Genomic DNA, 23,249 nt, shown 5'->3' on the forward strand with positions numbered 1-23,249 from the left:
TTAAGTACTTGTATAACCAACGTTTAACTTTAAGTTGTGATTTTGTAGTCAATAAATAGTTGTTAGTGCATGACTTGTGGTCTGACTGCATCTTTGATGATTTGGCAAGGAAGAGTTAACTCAGTAGCTTGTTGGTATCCTAATCGAGGTTTGGTAAAATAAATTCATTTCAATCTGAATCATTTAATGTAATGTAAGGGCAGTTAAGTGTACCAACTCGGGCATCACTCGCTCCTAGAAAAAAAATTGGGCTGTAAAACCTGGACAGTTCCTTCGTAAGGAGTAAAGTGAGGGTGTTAAGCATTCATCTGGTTCCTCGGCATGTATTTGTTGGGATATCAAAATCCAGTGTTCTTACAGAGTGGAACCAAATGAGAGTGGTCCCATCAAGCTGGATAACAGAGGAGTGGTGGATTGAGGGAAAGGCTACAGAGAGGTCGAGGAGGGATAATGCACCACAGTCATAGAGAATTTTCTTTCTGATTTTTGGTTAGGGTCATTTCATTGCTGTGGGTGGGTTGGAATCCTGACTGGAAAGATTCAAACAGAGTTGCAAGAGAGATGGGCACAGATCTGGAAAGAAACAATACTTTCAAGGACTTTGGAGAGGAAAAGGAGGTGGGAGATGGGGTAGTAATTTGTAAGGATAGAGGAGATATGGATGGATCTTTTGAGGATGAGATGATGACACTGGTTTTGAAAGGGAGGGGAAGAGTGCCTTAGGAGAGGGAATCACTTACAATGTCAGCTAGCATGGGTGCCACAAAGGGAATTTAGATGGTCAGTTGTTTAGTGGGAATGGGGTAGTGAAAGAACTTGAATTGATATAGTGCCTTTTGTATCCTCGGGACACCCTCAAGCTATTCACAGCCAATTAATTATTTTGATGTGTATCCATGGTTGTTGTGCAGGCAAACATGGCAGCCAATTTGGGCGCAGCAAAGTCTCTTAAATAAGAAAATGAACTTAATAATCAGTTAATCTGATGTTGATTGAGGGATAAATATTGGCCAGGACACCAGGAGTAGTCCCCTGATCTTTCTTGAATGGTGCTATGGAATATTTTATGTCTCATCTAAAAGACAACACCTCCAATGATGCAGCAGTCCCCTCCCTTTGCCCCCCCCCCCACTCCTCTCTCCACCCTCCTTGTCTCCATTTCCTTGTCTTCTCTTCCCCCCTCCCCTGCTCAAGAGTGAAGTCTTACAGACGACAATTCATAACGAGTTTACTAAAGCAAATATTACAACTATGAATTGGCTGCTAGTACTACAGTTGTTCTGAAGAGAGGATCCAGATTTGGACCTAGAAAGTACTCACTATTTGAGATTCCAAAATATGTGCAAACTTGTTAACTAATTGAATTTGTGCAACAAAAATGTTAACCATAAAAATATGTATCAACAGGGTCTTTATTAATGATTTAACAGAGCATAATTGTATATTTAGTTCCTGGTTTGCCTTATGCTCCAAATTTTAATCTCACTTATTTTCTTTAAATAATTGAAATACAAAGCAATTCAGTAACCTTCTGGTTTCACCATATTGATTAGTCATCTTTCCAAATTCAATACATTTCTGGAAACAGCAGTTCTACTGACTCAGAATTGGGCTTACTTCTGGTCAGATTTAAAATGTGGCTCATTTGGCTCAGGAGGAGGGTGGTGGAGTAAATTTGGCTCAGTAAATTTATCTAGCTGGTAGCTGAGACATGAAAGTCTCAGCTGCAATGCTTAGTCCGTGCTGCATTAGCTGATCTCTGCTGGAGTGGCACTAGGGGTATTATTCCACTGCAGTTTTCCTGACAATGAAATATGGCTGAGGACAGCAAAGACGGCTTGCAAATTAAAACAGATCTTGGCTTCAAAAATGCTGAGCCTAGTTTTATAGCTGCTTTTAGCCATAGCTTGTCCAGGACAGCCTGATTCCAGCAGTGAAAAAAGCCACTTGTGCCACACATACTTAATGCATCAGTTTCACAATCCAGTGCTTTTCCTCTTGTTCAATGAGAGTAAGCAAGAAAATGGTTTGAAGGTGGGGGCTAGCTCTGCAACCAAAGTACAAGTGAAGCTCTCTATGAAATCTGCAAGGTCTATAATTTCAATAAAGTATTTTCACTTGAGTTACAGGTGCTGAAATGGCCTCAAATTCATAGTGAAAACTCACCTAATAATCTTTTTTGCCATGTGTGGCAAACTATATTTGACTACAAAAATAGTTCCATTTTATTGTGCATTTATTATTTACCAGACAAATGCTAAAGTACAAAGCTACTATATTTAAACCATTCTGAGACAATCACTTAGTCAAATACAGTTTTCCTACATCAACAAAGAATTATACTTGTAAAACAATCTTTGGTTATGTTCATTTTAAGGAACTAGTGTGAAAAAAACAAACTTTGTTTTGGGATACTACACAAGGATGTTATGTAAGAGAAGCACTAAAAACATAGTATTTTTTGCCCCTCTCTCCCAATTTTCCCTCCAATTTTGATTTTTCCCAACAATTTTCTTCACGATCCTTCCACTGCTGAACTCTGCGATTCATTACTCAGCATATTTCGAACACTATCCATTCTTCAGCCTCTGGTACCTCAACGAAGTTGCCATTTCTTTTCTGTGACCCTGGGCAGTGAGTGTTGGTCTGCTATTTTCCATAAGGGCCATCATAGCAGAATTTGATCGTTTGCCATTCAGCATCTAAACATGTGCACTTCCAGCAGGGATCACATTATACTGAAGCATGAACCTGATGATATCTTATCAGGCCAGGAATACAGTGGCTAATTTCACAGCCCCGGGTCAAATTACATTACTCTTCAGACATCAGGCTCGATTTTAGCAGCGGGTTTCCTGTGCGTTATCGGCGGGGTGGGCTCGAAAATGTCAATTTCCATATGCGTGACCGGATCGCGCCTCGATCCCGGCCACTTCCGGGTTCCGCGCTGACGTGCGGGGGTGCGTGCGCAGCCCCCACTGGTGGGAATCCCGCAGGCAATTAAAGCCAGCGGGATGCCACTTGAGTGTATTTACTTTGCTTGTTCAGGTCATTAACTGACCTGATTAAGGGCCTGTGTGTGATTTTGGATAAACATGGGACTGTTTCCCACACTGGGGGAAACACTCCCAGATCGAATGGACGTGTTGCAGCCATCAGCCTGTGGCAGCTGCAAAGGTCCAATCGACAGGTTGTGGGGGGGAGACCCTCAGCCATTGCAGGAGGCCGCTCTGTCACTTGGGACAAAGTTTGGCCTCCACCACCCTCCTCCTGACGGTCGAAGTCACCAACCTGCACACTTACCCTGGGGTCCGGAGATACGTACCTACCTTGCGGACCCCCTCAGATGTACATCTTGTGGATGGGGGCCGCCGTAGCTGCAGTCATGACCTCCTCGTAGGGCGAACATCATCACCAGCCTCGTCGGCCACGCCGTCCACCTTTGACACGTGGAGCTCCACAACAGAGTGCTGTGACACATCCACCTGTACAGCAGGAGGGAGGGCTACCACAGAGAGAGATGCGTCGCAGAGGGCACTACCCTCGCCACACGTTCCACAGCCCGAGGTTCAGCCTCCTGGACCTCTCTGAGCAGCAGTGCACACGGAGGCGCAGAGTCAGTCGAAATGTAGCCGTGGACATCTGCGGCCTCTTTCATGCCGAGCTGCTCCTGGCTGGCCCATGCACCATCTTCCTACCTGTCATTGTCAAAGTCACCACTGCCCTCCCGAACTTCTGCTCCACTGCCTTCCAGGCTGCAACCGGGGACATCCCCGATGTCTCTCAGTCGTCTGCGCAGAAGAGCCCTGCGAATACACCTACACCCACTCTGCAGTGACACACTGGGTGGCATCAGTGGTGGGTCCTCATAGGGATACCCAGGAGCGGGCATTATTGCACAAACCGGACAGGATTCGCGAAGACATGGCAGTAGTGGTGCCAATATAATGTGTCATGTGAGTTGTTCGATAATTCAATAGAAGTAAGAACCATGACAAAGCCTCAAACACCCTTGTGCATCCACTCCATGCTCACAACACGTTTGCCTTATGCTTCCTACTGCACATATGTGATGCATGCCCTGTGGCTGCAGCACAGGTAGTGGCAGGTTGAGTGAGGCTGGCCGTGAGAGAGATGCACGAGAGGGTGAGTATGAGAGAGAGCCATGAGATTGTATGAGGATTGGGTTGCGTGGTAGTGGCGGGATGAGTACTGGCGAGGGGAGTAGGTGCAGGTAAGGTGAGGATGAGGTTTGAGTGGGTATGCGGGGTGATGTGGCAGAGTATTGTTGGCAGTGCCGATGGAGATGTGGGGTGGGGGCAGTGCTGTGGCAGACGGGGTGTAGGGGAAGGACTACATGTACTCACTGTGGCTGACCTACTGAGGTCATTGGAGCGCTTCCTGCAATGTGTGCAGGTGGGCGATCTGTTGGTGGCGCAGGTGACCCCCTCGGCCATCTCGAGCCCGGCCTTCCTGGTGGCGGAGGCGGGCCGCTTCCTCTCGCCCGCCGGGTGGAAGATCTCCGTCCTCCCCCTCCTCCTCACCCCATGTATGGATACCTGGGGTGAGGCATCATTAAATTGGGAGCAGCCTTCCCCCTGGGCTGCTCCAGGCTGTCATTTTTGCTGTTGGTTGCAGCATCTGTCAGTGGAGGACTGCCCCTTTAAATAGAGCGCCTCCAGCTGACACATCGTACTGCGCATGCGCAGCCCGCCCGACGCGTAGACCAGCAGCGCGGAACCCGGAGGAGCAGGTAAGTGGATCCAATTAATGCGTTGCCTGCTACGATCACGCGGGGAACCCACTAATTTCAGCGGGCGCGTAGACCACGCACCCGAAACCCAACCCGCCGGAAACCCGCAGGCCTGCTAACATCGGGCCCCAGGAATCTAATGTGGGTTGTGGCCAGCACCGTCTTGGTGGGTTGAGATCTGGAGTGTATAGGTAAAGGGGTCGGGTGTTGAGACAAAAAAAAATATTTTGTTTTTCACCACTGACTGGAACAGTCATATCAACATTTTGGCGAAAAGAGCAGGGCAGTGTCTGGGTACTTTGAGGCAAGTGGCTCATCCCTGGCACCTGAAAGCTTCTCCATTGTCTACAAGGCTTCCAGTTCCACCCATTAATTGACCTGATTAGTTCTACAAGGCTCAAGCCCTGGCCTCCAACCAATCTGATTGTTTTTGACAACCTTTAGTCCCACCCCAGTGAAAAATAGCTGATTTTTCTTGTGAAATACAAACAAGCTGATACATTAGTTGAAATACTGACTGTTGGCTTTACAATGTCAACCTCTATCCCATATCTTGAAACAGCAAGGCAACAGGAAGTGAGCAAAGACCTAATAACAAAATAACAATGAAAATGTATGTGTCCAGTGCAGACTATCTTACATCAATTGCAAATTGGCATTATGCCTTGTCATGCAAATTCATTAGCTAAACATATTGATCCTATCATCAACTTGCTGATGACACTTGTCTCCAGCCAACGCCTTACCTCTGTGCAACTCTGGAAAGTCCCATTTACAGCTTTTTTGAATTTGACAGGAGTGCTGGGCAGACTAGAGTGTTACTGTGGCTAGTGTACCACTTCATTCGGAATCTAGTCCTTTTCTGAGAATCCTGTTCCTAATAATATACATCAAATTGTTTGTAGAGGTTCATTAATATTAATGGTCAAGTTAATTACCATCTTTTCTTTTTAAGAAAAAAGAACTTGCATTTATATTGCACCTTGCACAACCTCAAGATGTTCCAAAGTGCTTTTGAAACCGATGAAGTACTTTTAAAATGTATTCACTGTTATAATGTAGGAAACATTACATTTTATTGTACAAAATACAATACAGTTTAGTTCCTTTTAATCAATTGCTCATTAAGTAACTATCAATTTTGTGCCCGATTTCTTTTTCCTCAAAACTGAAAACCAATTGCCATTTCAAAATAGATATAAATAATATTTCAAAAGTATGTGTTGCATAGTGGCTGGCTTTATAAAATCGCACTCCTGGTGGGGACTCTTGTCCACCATAAGTGCATATCAGAAAATTGTGGGTGTGCACCCTTTGACTTTCCATCTATTAAGTTTAGTTACTTAGATTTACATAGAATCTATAGCACAGAAACAGGTCTTTCACAACTGTGACAGATTTTGACTGTATGTTGTAATTATGGAAGGTATTAAATTCTAATATAAATGTGACATATACTTCACATATTGGCAGAACATTCAACTTTGGCAGGGCGCAAAACTGTTGGTATCAGATCGGACGCCTGTTATACATCCCTTCCAATTTTTCTTTCCATTTACTTCAATACCAAAGCTAGTTGTAGCAACATAAACGCGGGAGGTCATCACATAGATGTCCGTCTCCTGTGAACCAAACTAAAGAGATGCCAAATTTAAAAGTGCTTGTGGACAGGAGCAGATCAGTCCATTGCAGACCTTCAAGCTGAAGAACGAAACATGGCAGTGGACTCCTCAAAGGAGAGGAAGGAGGAAATTTGGAACAAAATGATGATTTCGAGAAAACATTTGCTTCTAAACAGTTTGTTTTACTGCAGCAGTAATTAGTCATCTCAACAAATTACATTTTACTGGAGGTTTACCAACTATGATCAGTAACTTCCTGTCATGAGTGTATTTACAGAAAACCACGTGGATCAATATTTTCACATACAAACACAAAGTGGTGGGGGGGGGTTTAACTGCCAACAGGTTTCTGTTAGTTTCCCACCCGCCCATGGCAGTATGAGGGCACGGTCATTTTAACTACTAGATCTCATTAATATGCTGCGATCCAATTCCTGCCCAAACTGAGTGGGAAGTGGCTGGTGGATGGCATTCAAGTGTGAGGAAGGGGATTCAGAGGGAGTCTGGCTGGAAGATAGGTGGGGGAGCCAAGTCCAGACCAGGGAGGCTTAAACTTTCCTTGTGAGAACCAGAGGAGCACTGCTGTTTCTCCTGACTTCACAAAGAGAAGTAAAAAACTTATGTGGAGGGCCTCTTGAGCTTCATGATCCTCTTCACATTGGCTTTCACCTGGCGGGAAAGCCGCGGTAGCTTCCCTGCTCAGGCCAAAGTTAAAATTGTTGTCAGGACCCGATGATGTAATCGGACCCCAACTAGCATATGTGAATTAGGAATGTGCCTGTCCAGAAGCATCACAATAGGAAACCGTGGGATCCGGATGGCTTTCTGGTGGGTGAGTAACCCAAGCGGAACTGGCTAAAGTTGACTGGGTAAACAGATTAGATGGTATGATGGTGGATAAGCAGTGGCAAACATTTAAAAAGATATTTTATGACTCACAACAAAAATATATCCCTGTTAGGAGGAAAGACTCCACAAAAAGGCTGAACCAACCATGGCTAACTAAGGAAGTAAAGGATGGTATCAGGTTTAAAGAAAAAGCATACAACATGGCAAGGATTACTGGTAAGTCCGAAGATTGGGAAAACTTTAAAAACCAGCAAAGGAGGACTATAAGAATAATAAAGAGGGAGAAAATAAATTATGAGAGTTAACTTAGCAAGAAATATAAAAACTGACAGTAAAAGCTTCTACAAGTATATAAAAAGGAAGCATTGGTCCCTTAGAGGATGAGACTGGGGAAATAATAATGGAAAACAAGGAAATGGCAGAGGAATTGAACAGATATTTTGTATCTGTCTTCACAGTGGAAGACACTAATAACATAGTAGAAAATCAAGGGGCAAAGGGGAAGGAGGAACTAAAAACAATCACTATCACTAGAAAAAAAGTACTAGGTAAACTAATGGGTCTAAAGGTTGACAAGTCCCCTGGATCTGATGGCTTGCATCCGAGGGTCTTAAAGGAAGTGGCTACAGAGATAGTGGTTGCATTGGTTGTAATCTTTCAGAATTCACTAGATTCTAGAAAGGTCCCAGCGGATTGGAAAACCGCAAACGTAACACCCCTATTCAAGAAGGGAGTGAGACAGAAAGCAGGTAACTATAGACCAGTTAGCCTAACATCTGTTATTGGGAAAACGCTAGAATCCATTAATAAGGAAGTAGTAGCAGGACATTTGGAGATTCATAATACAATCAAGGAGAGTCAACATGGTTTTATGAAGGGGAAATTGTGTCTGACAAATTTATTAGAGTTCTTTGAGGAAGTAACGGGCAGGGTGGATAAAGGGGAACCAATGGATGCAGTATATTTGGATTTCCAAAAGGCATTTGATAAGGTGCCACATAAAAGATTACTGCACAAGATAAGAGCTCATGGTGTTGGGGGTAATATACTGGCATGGATGGAGGATTGGCTAACCAACAGAAAACAAGGAGTCGGGATAAAAGGGTCATTTTCAAAATGGCAATCTGTAACTAGTGGGGTGCCGCAGGGCTCAGTGCTGGGGCCTCAACTATTTACAATGTATATCAATGACTTGGATAAAGGAACAGAGTGTCTTGTGGCCAAATTTGCTGATGATACAAAGATAGATGGAAAAGTTGCGATGAGGACACAAAGTGTCTGCAAAGGGATATTGACAGGTTAAGCGAATGGGCAAAAATTTGGCAGATGGAATATAATGTGGGAAAATGTGAAGTCATCCACTTTGGGAGGAAAAATAAAAAAGCAAAATATTATTTGAATGGGGAAATACTACAAAATGCTGTGGTACAAAGGGATCTGGGTGTCCTCGTACATGAAACACAAAAGTCAACATAGCAGGTAATGCAGCAGGTAATCCGGAAGGCAAACGGAATATTGGCCTTTATTTCTAGGGGGATGGAGTATAATAGCCGGGAAGTCATGATAGAACTGTACAGGGTGCTGGTGAGACCACACCTGGAATACTGCGTACAGTTCTGGTGTCCTTATTTAAGAAAGGACATACTTGCATTGGAGGCAGTTCAGAGAAGGTTCACTAGGTTGATTCCGGGTATGGAAGGGTTACCTTATGAGGAAAGATTGAACACGTTGGGTCTATACTCATTGGAGTTTAGAAGAATGAGAGGAGACCTTATTGAAACATACAAAATTCTGAGGGGACTCGATAGTGTAGATGCTGAGAGGATGTTACCCTTCATTGGGAATCTAAAACTAGGGGGCATAGTCTCAGAATATGGGGTCGCCCGTTTAGGACAGAAATGAGGAGGAATTTCTTCTCCCAGAGGGTCGTGAATCTTTGGAATTCTTTACCCCAAAAAGCTGTGGAGGCTGAGTCATTGAATACATTCAAGGCTGAGTTAGACACATTTTTGATCAGCAAGGGAGTCAAAGGATATGGGGAAAAGGCAGGAAAGTGGAGTTGAGGTAAAAATCAGATCAGCCATGATCTCATTGAATGGTGGGGCAGGCTCAAGGGGCCGAATGGCCTACTCCTGCTCCTATCTCTTATGGTCTTATGGTCTAAGCATTTTAACTGCCCATCTGCCCAGTTTCCGCTGGGCAAGTAGGGTTAAAATGCCCCCCCCCACCTATAAAATTTTGCACTATAGTTTAAGAGTGCACCAAGTGTTGTCACCAACTGTGACAAATTTGCAGTTAGTGCCTTTTCAAAAGTGATGTACTGTAACCTTTACATTTATTTATTTATTCAGCAAAATAAACAAAATGTCTTATGGGAGTGTAAACAGTTCCTACCAACTACAAATACAAAGGGACTGCAGGCCTACTTCACTTCAGATTTATTACCTTTTACATTGTACACTGTGGTTTATTTCTGTTTGAGTAAATCATATTGGTTATCTCTTATCAGCAAGTCAATAAACATGTTTCCAGCTCTTGCAACATTTTGTGAGGTTAATGTAACATCTTAATGTGAAATCAAATACAATTGTTGTAAAAGGAAACAACATATTGAGTTGATTTTTCAGTTTATAAAGGCATTCGTGTACTTTGCTAATAATCATATTTACACTCTTTGCAAATGCATTCTCAAAGCTTATAGATCTCTCTTTTTGCTCATTTTTCTAGCTGATGCAGAAATTTTACTGCACTTACAGTTAAGTTGACAGCTCACACAAATACAAGTGACAAGATTTGATAGAGGTGTTTAAAATCATGAACGGGTTTGATACAGTAAATAAGGAGAAACCGTTTCCAGTGGCAGAAGGATCGGTAACCAAAGGACACAGATTTACGATAATTGGCAAAAGAACTAGAGGTGACATGAAGGAAAACATTTTATGCAGCAAGTTGTAATGATCTGGAATGCACTGCCTGAAAGGGTGGTGGAAGCAGATTCAATAGTAACTTTCAAAAGGGAATTGGATAAATACTTGGAGGGGAAGAATTTTCAGGGCTATGGGGAAACAGCAGGGGAGTGGGACTAATTGGATAGCTGTTTCAAAGGGCTGTCCTCTCTCCGCAGTCTTGTTTGTATGTTGTATTGAGCCATTTGCTGAGTCTATCAGGAAGGACGTGGGTATCGGGGGGGTGACGATCCCAGGCAGCAGAAGCTCTCAGTTTAAGGCTTCCCTGTACATGGACGACATCACCGTCATCCGCTCTGACCAGCAGTCAGTCCACACTCTGATGGGCATCTGCAACCATTTCGAGCTGGCCTTGGGGGCCAGAGTGAACCGAAATAAAAGCGAGACCATGTTCTTTGGCAGGTGGGAGGCCCAGTCCTTTGTCCCCTTCACCGTTAGGTCCGACTACCTGAAGGTGCTGGGTATCTGGTTCGGGGGGCCTCTGGCCTGCACAAAGAACTGGGAGGAGCGGATCGCCAAGGCCAAACAGAAGCTTGGTATATGGGTGGTGCGATCCGTCTCCATAACCGGCAGGAACCTGGTGATAAGGTGTGAGGTACTCATGGTGTTGCTCTATGTGGCCAGGGTCTGGCCCATTCCCCACAACTCTGCTGTCACAGTCACCTGAGCTAACTTCCACTTAGTCTGGAGGTCCAAGGTGGTACGCGTCCGCAGGGACACCATGTACAAGACCCCAAACAAAGGGGGGAAGAGCGTCTCGAATGCCACTCTGATCCTGATGGCTACCTTTGTGTGTGACTGCCTCAGGATATGTGTAGAGCCCCAGTACGCAAACACCAAGTGTCACTATGTCCTGGGTTTCTACCTGTCCAACACACTGAGAAGGCTGGGTCTGGCCACGCTGGCCAAGCAGGCACAGGGCATCCCATCCAGCTGGACCGTCCCCTCCCACCAGTCGCAGGTGGAGAAGTTCCTGAGGAGGAATCCCTTCAACCACAAGGCCGACATACAGTGGTCGACACAAAACATTCTCAGAGTCCCACAAGGAATTGAGAGGGTGAACTCGATCGGTTTCTTCCCCAACCAGACGGTCGATGCCATTTCGCAGAACGTCTCATTGCCGGAACTAACCAACAGGCATCAGGGGTGTAGCCTGGATGGTAGTAAGAAACGCCCTCCCAGTGAGGTCCTTCCAACATGCACGGAATCTCAGCATTACCGTGAGCTGCCCTCGAGGCTGTGGTGGGGCGGAGACCGTCTTCCACCTCCTGATGGGCTGCCCCTTTGCGCAAAGGTTGTGGAGAGAGATGTGTTGGTATCTGTCCCAGTTCATCCCAAATGTTTCGGTAACACAGGACGCTGTGCTCTACGGACTGTTCCCTGGGACGCACACCGAGATAGATATCACCCGTGGCTGGAAGACCATCAGCTCAGTGAAAGAGGCCCTTTGGTCTGCCCGAAACATGCTGGTCTTCCACGACCGAGTGTTGCTACTTGGTAAACTCCAAGGTGCAGGAGTACGTGCTGCGGGATGCACCAAAGCGAGGTGCGACCTACTCAAAGGCTCTATGGGGAAAAGCCATCATTTAGAGCCCTCCCGTCATTGTATACTGAGGGGCTGGAATCAGGGAAAAACCCCCTCGGGCAGAATGTAAAATGATAAGTGAAGGTAATGAAATGTACTGTATCTGTAACCGGTAATGACTGTAATGCAATGAGGCACCCTAGGGTGCCATGGACTGTATGTACAATGGATGGTGCGTAACTATTGATTTGTACTGTATGTACCGTTGCAAATTGTATGGCCTGTATTGTATTGTTTGAAGCGTGACTTGAATTGCATTGTATGTACCTTTACAAATTTTATGGATAAAGTTTATTTTGAAATATTAAAAAAAGGGACGGGTGCTATTTTGGAACTCCACACTCCAGCCAACACACTGTCTTAACCTCGCACAGCTGAACATGACTTAAGCAGCATGAAGGACCCCCACCAGCGGTATTTAAAGGGATCTGGCTGCTGGTGCACTTGTACCTGTTTTCGGAGGTTTCCTATACTTGCATAAAGTTTCAACACTCTACAGGGAGTGGGCTGGCTGGCTGGCTGACAGGCAACAGCAAGAGCACCGGTGGAGTGGCAGGGATGGGAGCAGGAATGCTGTCATATTGAGAGAGGACAGCAGGTTTGTGATCCATGGAGCCACTGCCACCTGCTGCCTCCAGTAATGCACCACCTTCTCCTGCAAGAAAGAGGGAAGTGTGTCAGTGAGTGTCTTGCAAAATATATGGGTGATGTGGCTGTCATGGTTGAATAGCTACCAGTGTGTGTGAGGCCTGCAACAGTGCTAAATGTGTGAGGGTGAGATAAAGCATATGATTTCAATGGTTAGGTACTGATTGAAAGAAATTGTTAGTAGGTGGGCGATGAGCAGTGAATGAGGTTAATGGTACAACTGGTAGGATATGCCACTTGAAACTTGAACTCACTCACCTTGACAACTCGTGATAAATCATTGAACTTTTTCCTGCTCTGCATCCATGTTCTTGGAGCTATGCTTCTAGCAATGATCTCCTCCGCTACTTCCCACCCCACTGTCTCTTGAGCATATGTCTGGAGGACTTCCTGCCCCCCTACGGATACAGGATGCCCCTCCTTCTCTTCAACTCTTGCACCAAGACTTCCAGTGTATCATCAAAGAACCCTGGTGCATGGTCTCTCGCTGGCACAGTCACTCTTCAAAGTATCACAGCATCGATTCAGTTTTGAAATGACTCCCACCACTTCTTGCAGCAAAAATGCACCTCCCCTTTAAGAAGCGCTAGCCACTCGTGATATCGGGGCCTCCTGCTAATGCATGCAGCCAATCAACAGTGCAGGTGGTGCTGGCTGCAAGCAGCAATCATTTAAAACAGCAGGCAGCAGGAATATAATGCTGGTTTTCAGGGGTTATCCAATTTAACCCCCATACTCTCTAACATTTAAGTTTTAACTGCTGGGAGAGGTGCTCTGCATGCATGTAAGTGTGCAAACCTACCTCCTAAGTGGGACAATTAGAGTTTGCACAATGTCCATGAGAGGCAAGCCTGCTGAAGAACTTCACAGCCTATGAGGAGAAGGCTGTAGGGCTCATGATGAGGTGCTCTGCTCTTGCCAAGGGGGATGATGTAGGTCAGAGACTTATTGCTGGTGCCAGGTTAGCGAAGGAGCACCTACACTGTTTCTGTGGCATCCTTGTGAAGAACCACTCAACCGCCAGCATCATTCCCCTTCTGTGTCCCCAAGGAGGAAACAGTCAATCCTTTATTGTGTGTACCCTCTTCCTGGTAATCCACCTAGCAGCTGGGAGGGGGTGAGGGTCAGGGGTGGGGGTCAGGGGCACCTCTCTTGTTTCTTTACTTGTCCCTCCTTGCCTTGCACCATCATCCCTTTTGTCATTTAATCACTCGTGCCCTCCATTCTATCAGAGACCTTCCCTTTTGTTCTTTCCTCCACCCCCCCCCCCACTCCTTTCTTTGGCTCTGTACTTGCTTAAAAACTTTTACATTTTAAATTCTTCCAGTTCTGACAAAAGGTCATCAACCTGAAACATTAACTCTGTTTCTCTCTCTACAGATGCTGCATGATGTGCTGAGTATTTCCAGCATTTTCTTGTTTTTATTTCAGATTTCCAGCATCTGCAGTATTTTGCTTTTGATTGGGTGTATTTTGGAAGTTAGGAGTCCATGGGAGTATGCCAATATTTACAGGGGATCCTTTACACAAAAGCTTGAAAACCACTGAAAAAACAACACAATGTACTCCTCTTAATTTGAAGTTGCTTAATTTTAGTTGTCTGATAATGCAATATTTTAAGCACAAAAAACAATTATCAGGAGTAGACTGCACTTACTGTATAAACCCAATTAACAACAATAGGCTTGTCTTTCCTAATAAAATGGTGGATAGATTTTACCACTCACAAAAGAGAGATATGAAATTGTCTGGTGAGGAACAAAACAATTTGCATTTACTTGTTGCTTAATTGGTTCAGTATCTTCACAATTGTACAAACCAGTTCTTTGTAACACAAGAAACTATCAGGTCGGCCATCTGCTATTTACAACATCAACAACTTGCATTTATATAGCACCTTTAACATAGTAACACGTCCCAAGGCACTTCACAGGAGCAATTTTCAAACAAAATTTGACATTGAGCCTCATAAGGAGATATTAGGACAGAGTCAAAGAGGTAGGTTTTAAGGAATGTCTTAAAGGAAGAGAGGTAGAGAGTGGGGAAAGACGGGTCATTTTCAGGTTGGCAGACTGTAACTAGTGGAGTGCCGCAAGGATCAGTGCTTGGGCCTCAGCTATTTACAATCTATATTAAAGACTTAGATGAAGGGACTGAGTGTAATGTATCTGAGTTTGCTGATGATACAAAGCTAGGTGGAAAAGTAAGTTGTGAGGACACAAAGAGTCTGCAAAGGGATATAGACAGGTTAAGTGAGTGTGCAAGAAAGTGGCAGATGGAATTATAATGTGGGGAAATGTGAAGTTATTCACTTTGGTAGGAAGAATAGAAAAACAGAATTTTTTTTAATGGTGGTGTTCAAAATGATTTGGGTGCCCTCGTACAAAAAACACAAAAAGTTAGCATGCAATTAGGAAGGCAAATGGCACGTTTGCCTTTATTGCAAGGGGGTGGAGTACAAGAGTAAGGAAATCTTACCACAATTGTACAGGGCTTTGGTGAGACCTCACCTGGAGTACTGTGTACAGTTTTGGTCTCCTTACCTAAGGAAGGATATACTTGCCTTTGAGGCGGTGCAATGAAGGTTCACTAGATTGATTCCTGTGATGAGAGTGTTGTCCTGTGAGGAGAGATTGAGTAGAATGGGCCTATACTCTCGAGTTTAGAAGAATGAGAGGTGATCTCATTGAAATATACAAGATTCTGGGGGGACTTGACTGGGTCGATACTGAGAGGTTGTTTCCCCTAGCTGGAGAGTCTCGAATTAGGGGGCATAGAATCAGGATAAGGGGTCGGCCATTTAAGACTGAGATGAGAAGAAATTTCTTCACTCAGAGGGTTGTGAATCTTTGGAATTCTCTACCCCAGAGGGCTGTGGATGCTGAGTCGTGAGTATATTCAAGGCTGAGATCGATAGATTTTTGGACTCTAGGGGAATCAAGGGATATGGGGATCAGAAGGGAAAGTGGAGTTGAGGACAAAGATCAGCCATGATGTTATTGAATGATGGAGCAGGCTCGAGGGGCCGTATGGCCTCCTCCTGCTCCTATTTCTTATGAGGTTTAGGGAGGAAATCCCAGAGCTTAGGGCCTAGGCCTCATTTAGATTACAAACACTGCAGTTAAGAAGAAAAATTATTTGGACTCAGCCCTAGCATGGTAACACACACTGTATGCAAACATGTACACTCTATCCTGGGCAGCAAATCCCCTGTTGTAGTGGAGCTTGTGCTGCAATGGCTTATTTTTTCTATCCCAGAATGAGAAATGGCTGCTGCCCCATTTCCTGATCCTCTTATTGCTGGTCTTGGCTGCACCTTGCATGTGGTGCTGCTGCTTTGCTATGGACAGTGCATCATAAATGGGATTTTTTGGTCCCACAGCAGATTTGGAATTTCTGCCCATAACACATTTTTATCCCTTAGTCAAAATATTGTCAAATGTTGAGGTCAGAGACCGTCAGTAGGATGACCATGGAGAATACTGGGGTGATGGGGCAAAACGTCTCTCTGAGGGCAGGATCTTCTGTGAAGGAGGGGAATGCCTCTAAGAAGCAGAGTGATTGTCCAGGTACCTTGCAGAGTCTAATTGGAATTCTGAATATAGATAAACTCGAATGTCACTTTTCTTCCTTTTTTAGATTAAGACTTTATCAATTGTGAACTAATTAACTAAAGTGCACCATTTTTAAGTAAACATTTTATGGCAGAGCAGATACAACCCCTAAAAGTACACCAGGAGGGGGCAGGATTTAGGGCCTGTGTACAAAACAAATACGTTGCCCAGGGCCCTGAAACCACGGTGCAGGAAAATAAAAACATTTAGTTATTGAGCTTCTCAAGATTTGTCTGCTGGCGTTAAGATAGCGGTGATTGGGCTTTTAATCTTTTTTTCATTCTCTTTTATGGAAGCTCATTTATAAGTGTCAAGCGGACATAAATTGAAGTTGGATTTCGAGAGGAGGGCGAGAAAGACAAAACAAAAATTACGAAACCTTTAACTGCCCAACAGAATTAACCGAACGGCAGCCTCAGGCTGTCTGCACAACGCAAAAGCTGCAGATTCTGACAGCACTCATGGAAAGCTACCTGCGCCCATTGAAAAAAAAATAATGCCATTTTAAAAAAATAGAAGTGTGCATTGAAATGAAACCTAATAACATTGCTCGCTGGATCCGGGGGCCGCCGCCAGCATCTGCAGCAGAGCTCTGGTCTGCAGGGTTCCCTGCACTGTCTGCACCCGCTCACAATCCAGTTCCACGGTCCGCAGCTCAACGCTGCGATCCCGACCAGCAGCTGTACTTGATGCAGCAGCTCGATTCCATCATATTGCTTGTAACGTCCTTGGGGTGAAGTGCTTTCGACTTCCCTGGTGGTCTAGTGGTTAGGATTCGGCGCTCTCACCGCCGCGGCCCGGGTTCGATTCCCGGTCAGGGAATTATTTTTATGTTTTTTTTCTTCCTTAATATATTTTTTAGATGTTCACATTTTTTAAAATTTATATTTAAATGTATGACATATGATGAAAAATTATTAGAATTTGACTAACCAGGTCTTATGCTTGTTGTTAATGGAAATTAATCCCTAATTGTTCATTTTGTGCAAAGATCATCTCCATCATAAAATGCGGACTCGTGGTATTTTGCATAATGCTAATATTAACACGAGTCGGCTGGTAAGGCAGGAGCTAAAACTACAAATAACACTAAATTACAAGCAACTATTCAAGTGGACGGTTCCTGTAAAAGTACTCTGTGCTGCCACCTAATGCTGATGTTATCCAATGCAAGACTTTTGCTGGCATTTCCTGCAACTTCCAAATTTTAATTTGGCATATCTGTCAGATTATTTTGTTTCTTTCCCCATCCCATGAGTTGTCATATATTTTACTTATCAAATATTTGAGCTTCATATTTTCAGTTATTTTTGCATTCTTTTACCACACGTTATTTATTTTACTACACACCATCCCTTTTCTTTCTACTTCATGCTTAGGTAAAACAGTAAATGAGCCTTCAAAGAGGAGATAGTTTGGGTACAGAGTAGACACATTCCCGCGAGTGAGAAAGGAAGGGCATCCAAAACTAGAGCTCCCTGATGACCAAAGATATAGAGGTTAAAATGAAACAGAAAAGGGAGGCTTATGTCAGGCTCATAATTCAGTAGAGAACCAAGCTGAATGCAAAAAATACAGGGGAGAACTGAAAAACGAAATAAGAGGGGCAAAGAGATTGTATGAGAATAGTAACTCAAAAGGGAACCCAAAAGTCTTTTCTAAACATATAAATAGTAAAAGGGTAGTCAAATGAAGGGGGGGGGGTGCAATTAGAGACCAAAAAGGAGATCTTCTTGTGGAGACAAAGGGCGTGGGCTGAGGTACTAAATGAATACTTTGCATCTGTCTTCACTAAAGAAGAAGATGCTACCAATGGGAACATAGGAACAGGAGTAGGCCATTCAGCCCCTCGAGACCGCTCCGCCATTTGATAAGATCATGGCTGATCTGTGATCTAACTCCATATACCTGCCTTTGGCCCATATCCCTTAATACCTTTGGTTGCCAAAAAGCTATCTATCTCAGATTTAAAATTAGCAATTGAGCGAGTATCAATTGCCATTTACAGAAGAGAGTTCCAAACTTCTACCACCCTTTGTGTGTAGAAGTGTTTTCTAATCTCACTCCTGAAAGGTCTGGCTCTAATTTTTAGACTGTGTCCCCTAGTCCTAGAATCCCCAACCAGGGGAAATAGTTTCTCTCTATCCACCCTATCTGTTCCCCTTAATATCTTATAAACTTCGATCAGATCACCCCTTAACCTTCTAAACTCTAGAGAATACAACCCCAATTTGTGTAATGTCTCCTCGTAACTTAACCCTGGAAGTCCGGGTATCATTCTAGTAAACCTACGCTGCACTCCCTCCAAGGCCAATATGTCCTTCCGAAGGTGCGGTGCGCAGAACTGCTCACAGTACTCCAGGTGCGGTCTAACCAGGGTTTTGTATAGCTGCAGCATAATTTCTGCCCCCTTATACTCTAGTCCTCTAGATATAAAGGCCAGCATTCCATTAGCCTTATTGATTATTTTCTGCACCTGTTCATGACACTTCAATGATCTATGTACCTGAACCCCTAAGTCCCTTTGGACATCCACTGTTTTTAACTTTTTACCATTTAGAAAGTATCCTGTTCTATCCTTTTTTGGTCCAAAGTGGATGACCTCACATTTGCCTACATTGAATTCCATGTCACAGTAAAAGAGGAGGTAGTAGCGATATTGGATAGTATAAAAATAGATAAAGAGGACAAATTTAAAAGTTGGCAGCGCTCATATTAGAAATGTCACCCAGTCCGGATGGGATGCATCCTAGGTTGTTGTAAGGGAGGGATGTAAGGGTGGAAATTGCGGAGGCTCTGGCCACAATCTACCAATTCTTCTTAGATATGGGGGCAGTGCGGGAGGACTGGAGGGTTGCAAATGTTGCACTCCTGTTCAAAAAAGGGAAGAGGGATAAACCCGGCAACTACAGGCCAATCAGCCTAACATTGGTGATGGGGAAACTTTTAGGGATAACAATCTGGGACAAAATTAATTGGCACTTGGAAAAATATGGATTAATAAATGAAAGCTAGCATAGATTTGTTAAAGGTAAATCGTGTTTGACTAACTTGATTGAGTTCTTTGATGAAGTAACAGAGAGGGTTGATGAAGGTTAATGTGTATATGAACTTTCAAAGGGCCTTTGATAAAGTACCACATAATAGACTTGTTAGCAAAATTGAAGCCCATGGGATTAAAGGGGCAGTGGCTGTGTGGATACAAAATTGGCTAAGGGACAGAAAGCAGAGAGTAGTGGTAAACAATTGTTTTTCAGACTGGAGGGATGTGTGCAGTGGTGTCCCCTAGGGGTCGTGTTGGGGCCACTACTCTTTTTGATTTATATTAATGACCTGGACTTGGGTATACTGGGCATAATTTCAAAGTTTGCAGATGACACGTAACTTGGAAATGTAGTAAACAGTGAGGAGAATAATAACAGACTTCAAGAGAACATAGACAGACTGGTGAAATGGGCAGACACATGGCAGAGAAATGTGAAGTGATTTATTTTGGTAGGAAGAATGAGAACAGGCAATATAAATGAAATGGTACATTTTTAAAGTGGATGCAGGAACAGAGAGACCTGGGGGTGTATGTGCACAAGTCTTTGAAGGTGGCAAGACAAGTTGAGAAGGCTGTTAAAAAGGCATACGGATCCTTAGCTTTATATGTAGAGGTATTGAGTTTAAAAGCAAGGACGTTATACTGAACCTTTATAAAACACTGGTTAGGCCCCAGCTGGAGTATTATGTGGTGCTCAGAACTGGCCACTTTAGGAAGGATGTCAAGGCCTTAGAGAGGGTGCAGAGGAGATTTTCCGGAATGGTACCAGGGATAAAGACTTTGGTTACATGGGGAGACTGGAGAAACTGGTGTTGTTCTCCTTAGAGCAGAGAAGGTTAAGGGGAGATTTGATAGAGGTGTTCAAAATCATGCAGGGTTTTGATCGGGTAAATAAGGAGAAACTGTTTCCAGTGACATGCTTCTGCCACTGAAAGGCTAGCTGTACTTAAAGTAGATAAGTCACCCGGTCCGAATGGGATGCATCCTAGGTTGCTGGAGGAAGTAAAGGTGGAAATTGCGGAGGTACTGGCCATAATCTTCCAAATATACGTAGATAAGGGGGTGGTACCAGAGGACTGGAGAATTGCAAATGTTACACCCTTGTTCAAAAGGGTGTAAGGATAAACCCAGCAACTATAGGCCATTCAGTTTAACCCCAGTGGTGAGGAAACTTTTAGAAACGATAATCTGGGACAGAATTAACAGTCACTTGTACGACGGTGCATTGATTAGGGAAAGCCAGCATGGATTTGTTAAAGGCAAATCACGTTTAACTAACCTGATAGAGTTTTTTGCTGCGTTAACAGAATGGGTAGATGAGGGCAATTCAGTTGATGTGGTGTATATGGACATTCAAAAGGCGTTTGTTAAAGTGCCACACGGTAGGCTTATCATCAAGATTGTGGCCCATGGAATAAAGGGGGCAGTAGCAACATGAATACAGAATTGGCTAAGGGACAGGAAACAGAGAGTAGTGGTGAATGGTTGTTTTTTCGGACTGGAGGAGGTGTACAGTGGTATTCCCCAGGGGTTAGTGCTGGGACCACTGCTTTTCTTGATATATATTAATGACTTGGACTTGGGTGTACAGGGCACAATTTCAAAATTTGCAGATGACACAAAACTTGGAAGGGTAGTAAACAGTGAGGAGGATAGTGGTAGACTTCAAGAGGATATAGACAGGCTGGTGGCATGGGCGGACACGTGGCAGATGAATTTTAATGCAGAAAAATGCGAAGTGATACATTTCGTTAGGAAGAGCGAGGAGAGGCAATATAAACTAGAGGGCACAATTCTAAAAGAGGTACAGGAACTGAGAGATCTGGGGGTATATGTGCACAAATCGTTGAAGGTGGCAGGGTAGGTTGAGAAAGCGGATAAAAAAGCTTTCGGGATCATGGGCTTTATAAATAGAGGCATAGAGTACAAAAGTATGGAAGTCATGATGAACCTTTATAAAATACTGGTTTGGCCACATCTGGAGTATTGTGTCCAGTTTACACAACGAGTGGTTAGGATCTGGAATGCACTGCCTTAGGGAGTGGTGGAGGCAGATTGAATCATGACCTTCAAAAGGGAACTGGAACTCGAAAAGAAAAAATTTGCAGGGCTACGGGAAAAGGGCGGGGGAGTGGGACTAACTGGATTGCTCTTGCATAGAGCCGGCGTGGACTCGATGGGCTGAATGGCCTCCTTCCATGCTGTAACCTTTTTATGATTCTATGATTCTAAGAAGGGTCGGGAACCAGAGGACTCAGATTTAAGGTCATTGGCAAAAGAACCAGAGGCGACATGAGGAAAACAATTTTTATGCAGCGTGTTGTTATGATCTGGAACTGCCTGAAAGGGTGGTGGAAGCAGATTCAAAAATAACTTTCGAAAGGGAACTGGATAAATACATGAAGGGGGAAAATTTACAGGACTATGGGGAAAGAGCAGGGGAGTGGGACTAATTGAAGAGCTCTTTCAAAGAGCCGGCACAGGCACGATGTCCTGCATCAATCTATGATTCTATGATTTTATCACAAAATGAGAATATAACTGCAGTCAAACTGGCAACATTTTGGTATTTGTGTCTGTAGTGAGATGTTTAAATTAAAAATTGTTTAAATAAAAGTTTAAAAAGAACCCAGGTATTTCATTTTTTAAGTTTCCATAGCTAGAAAATAGTTCACTGTACTGTTGAATTTTAGAAAAATCACAGTAGAAATTAAAAAATTATCATGCAGTTGGACCTCAGAACTGCTTGCGTGTGATTAAACTTGTATGAACAGAGCATGTCATTGGCAAATGAATTTCAATATAGATAAGTGTGAAGGTTTTACATTTTGGTCAGATTGTAGTTAAGGAGAAGTGTGAAATATTGGATGGGGTAAACATAGTGAGAGAGGAACTATTAAGGGGTTTAGCATATTTGAAAGTAGATAAATCGCCAGCCCGGATGAAATGTATCCCAGGCTTACAAGAAGCAAGGGAGAAAATAACGGAGGCTCTGACCATCATTTGCCAATCCTCCCGTGGATACAGGTGTGGTGCCGGGGGATTGGTGGACTGCTAATGTTGTACAGTTGTTTAAAAAGGGAGAAAGAGATAGACCGAGTAATTATAGGCCAGTCAGTCTAACCTCGGTGGTAGGCAAATTATTGGAATCGATTCTGAGGGACAGCATAAATCGTTATTTAGAAAGGCACAGGTTATTCAAGGACAGTCAGCATGTACTTGTTAAGTGAAGATCATGTCTGACTAAGTTGATTGAATTTTTTGAGCAGGTAACCAGGAGAGTCGATGAGGGTAACGTGTTTGATGTCGTGTACATGGATTTTAGCAAGGCTTTTGACAAGGTCCCACATGGCAGAGTGGTCAAAAAAGTAAAAGGCCATGGGATCTAAGGGAACGTGGCTAGTTGGATCCAAAATTGGCTCAGTGACAGGAAGCAAAGGGTAATGGTTGACGGGTGTTTGTGCGACTGGAAAGCTGTTTCCAATGGGGTCCCGCAAGGCGCCGTACGGGGTCCTCTGCTTTTTGTGGTATATATTAATGATTTAGACTTGAATGTGGGGGGCTTGATCAAGAAGTTTGCAGATGATACAAAAATTGGCCGAGTGGTTGATAGTGAGGAGGAAAGCTGTAGACTGCAGGAAGATATGAATGGACTGGTCAGGTGGGCAGAAAAGTGGCAAATGGAATTCAATCCAGAGAAATATGAGGTAATGTATTTGGGGAGGGAAAACAAGGCAAGGGAGCACACAATAACTGGGAGGATACTGAGAGGTGTAGAGGAACAAAGGGACCTTGGAGTCCATGTCCACAGATCCCTGAGGGTTGCAACAGGTAGATAAGATGGTTAAAAAGGCATACGGGATACTTTCCTTTATTAGCCGAGACATAGAATATAAGAGCTGGGAGGTTATGCTAGAACTATATAAAACTATATAAAACATTGGTTAGGCTGCAGCTTGAGTATTGCGTAAAGTTCTGGTCGCCACATTACATGAAAGATGTGATTGCATTAGAGATGGTACAGAGGAGATTTATGAGGATGTTGCCAGGGCTGGAGAATTTTAGCTATGAGAAAAGATTGGATAGGCTGGGGTTGTTTTCTTTGGAACAAAGGAGGCTGAGGGGAGATTTAATTGAGGTGTATAAAATTATGACGGGACTAGATA

The 23,249-nt window shown here is 43.8% G+C and overlaps 1 non-coding gene across 1 annotated transcript; it reads left to right on the forward strand.

Annotated features, from left to right (window-relative positions):
* The first annotated feature begins 16,787 nt into the window (after positions 1-16,787).
* On the forward strand, positions 16,788-16,859 carry trnae-cuc (transfer RNA glutamic acid (anticodon CUC)). The gene has a single exon. It is a non-coding gene; the product is annotated as a tRNA-Glu (tRNA).
* Positions 16,860-23,249: the final 6,390 nt, after the last annotated feature.

This window comes from Heptranchias perlo, chromosome 5, assembly GCF_035084215.1.
Source record: "Heptranchias perlo isolate sHepPer1 chromosome 5, sHepPer1.hap1, whole genome shotgun sequence".
NCBI classification, from domain to species: domain Eukaryota; kingdom Metazoa; phylum Chordata; class Chondrichthyes; order Hexanchiformes; family Hexanchidae; genus Heptranchias; species Heptranchias perlo.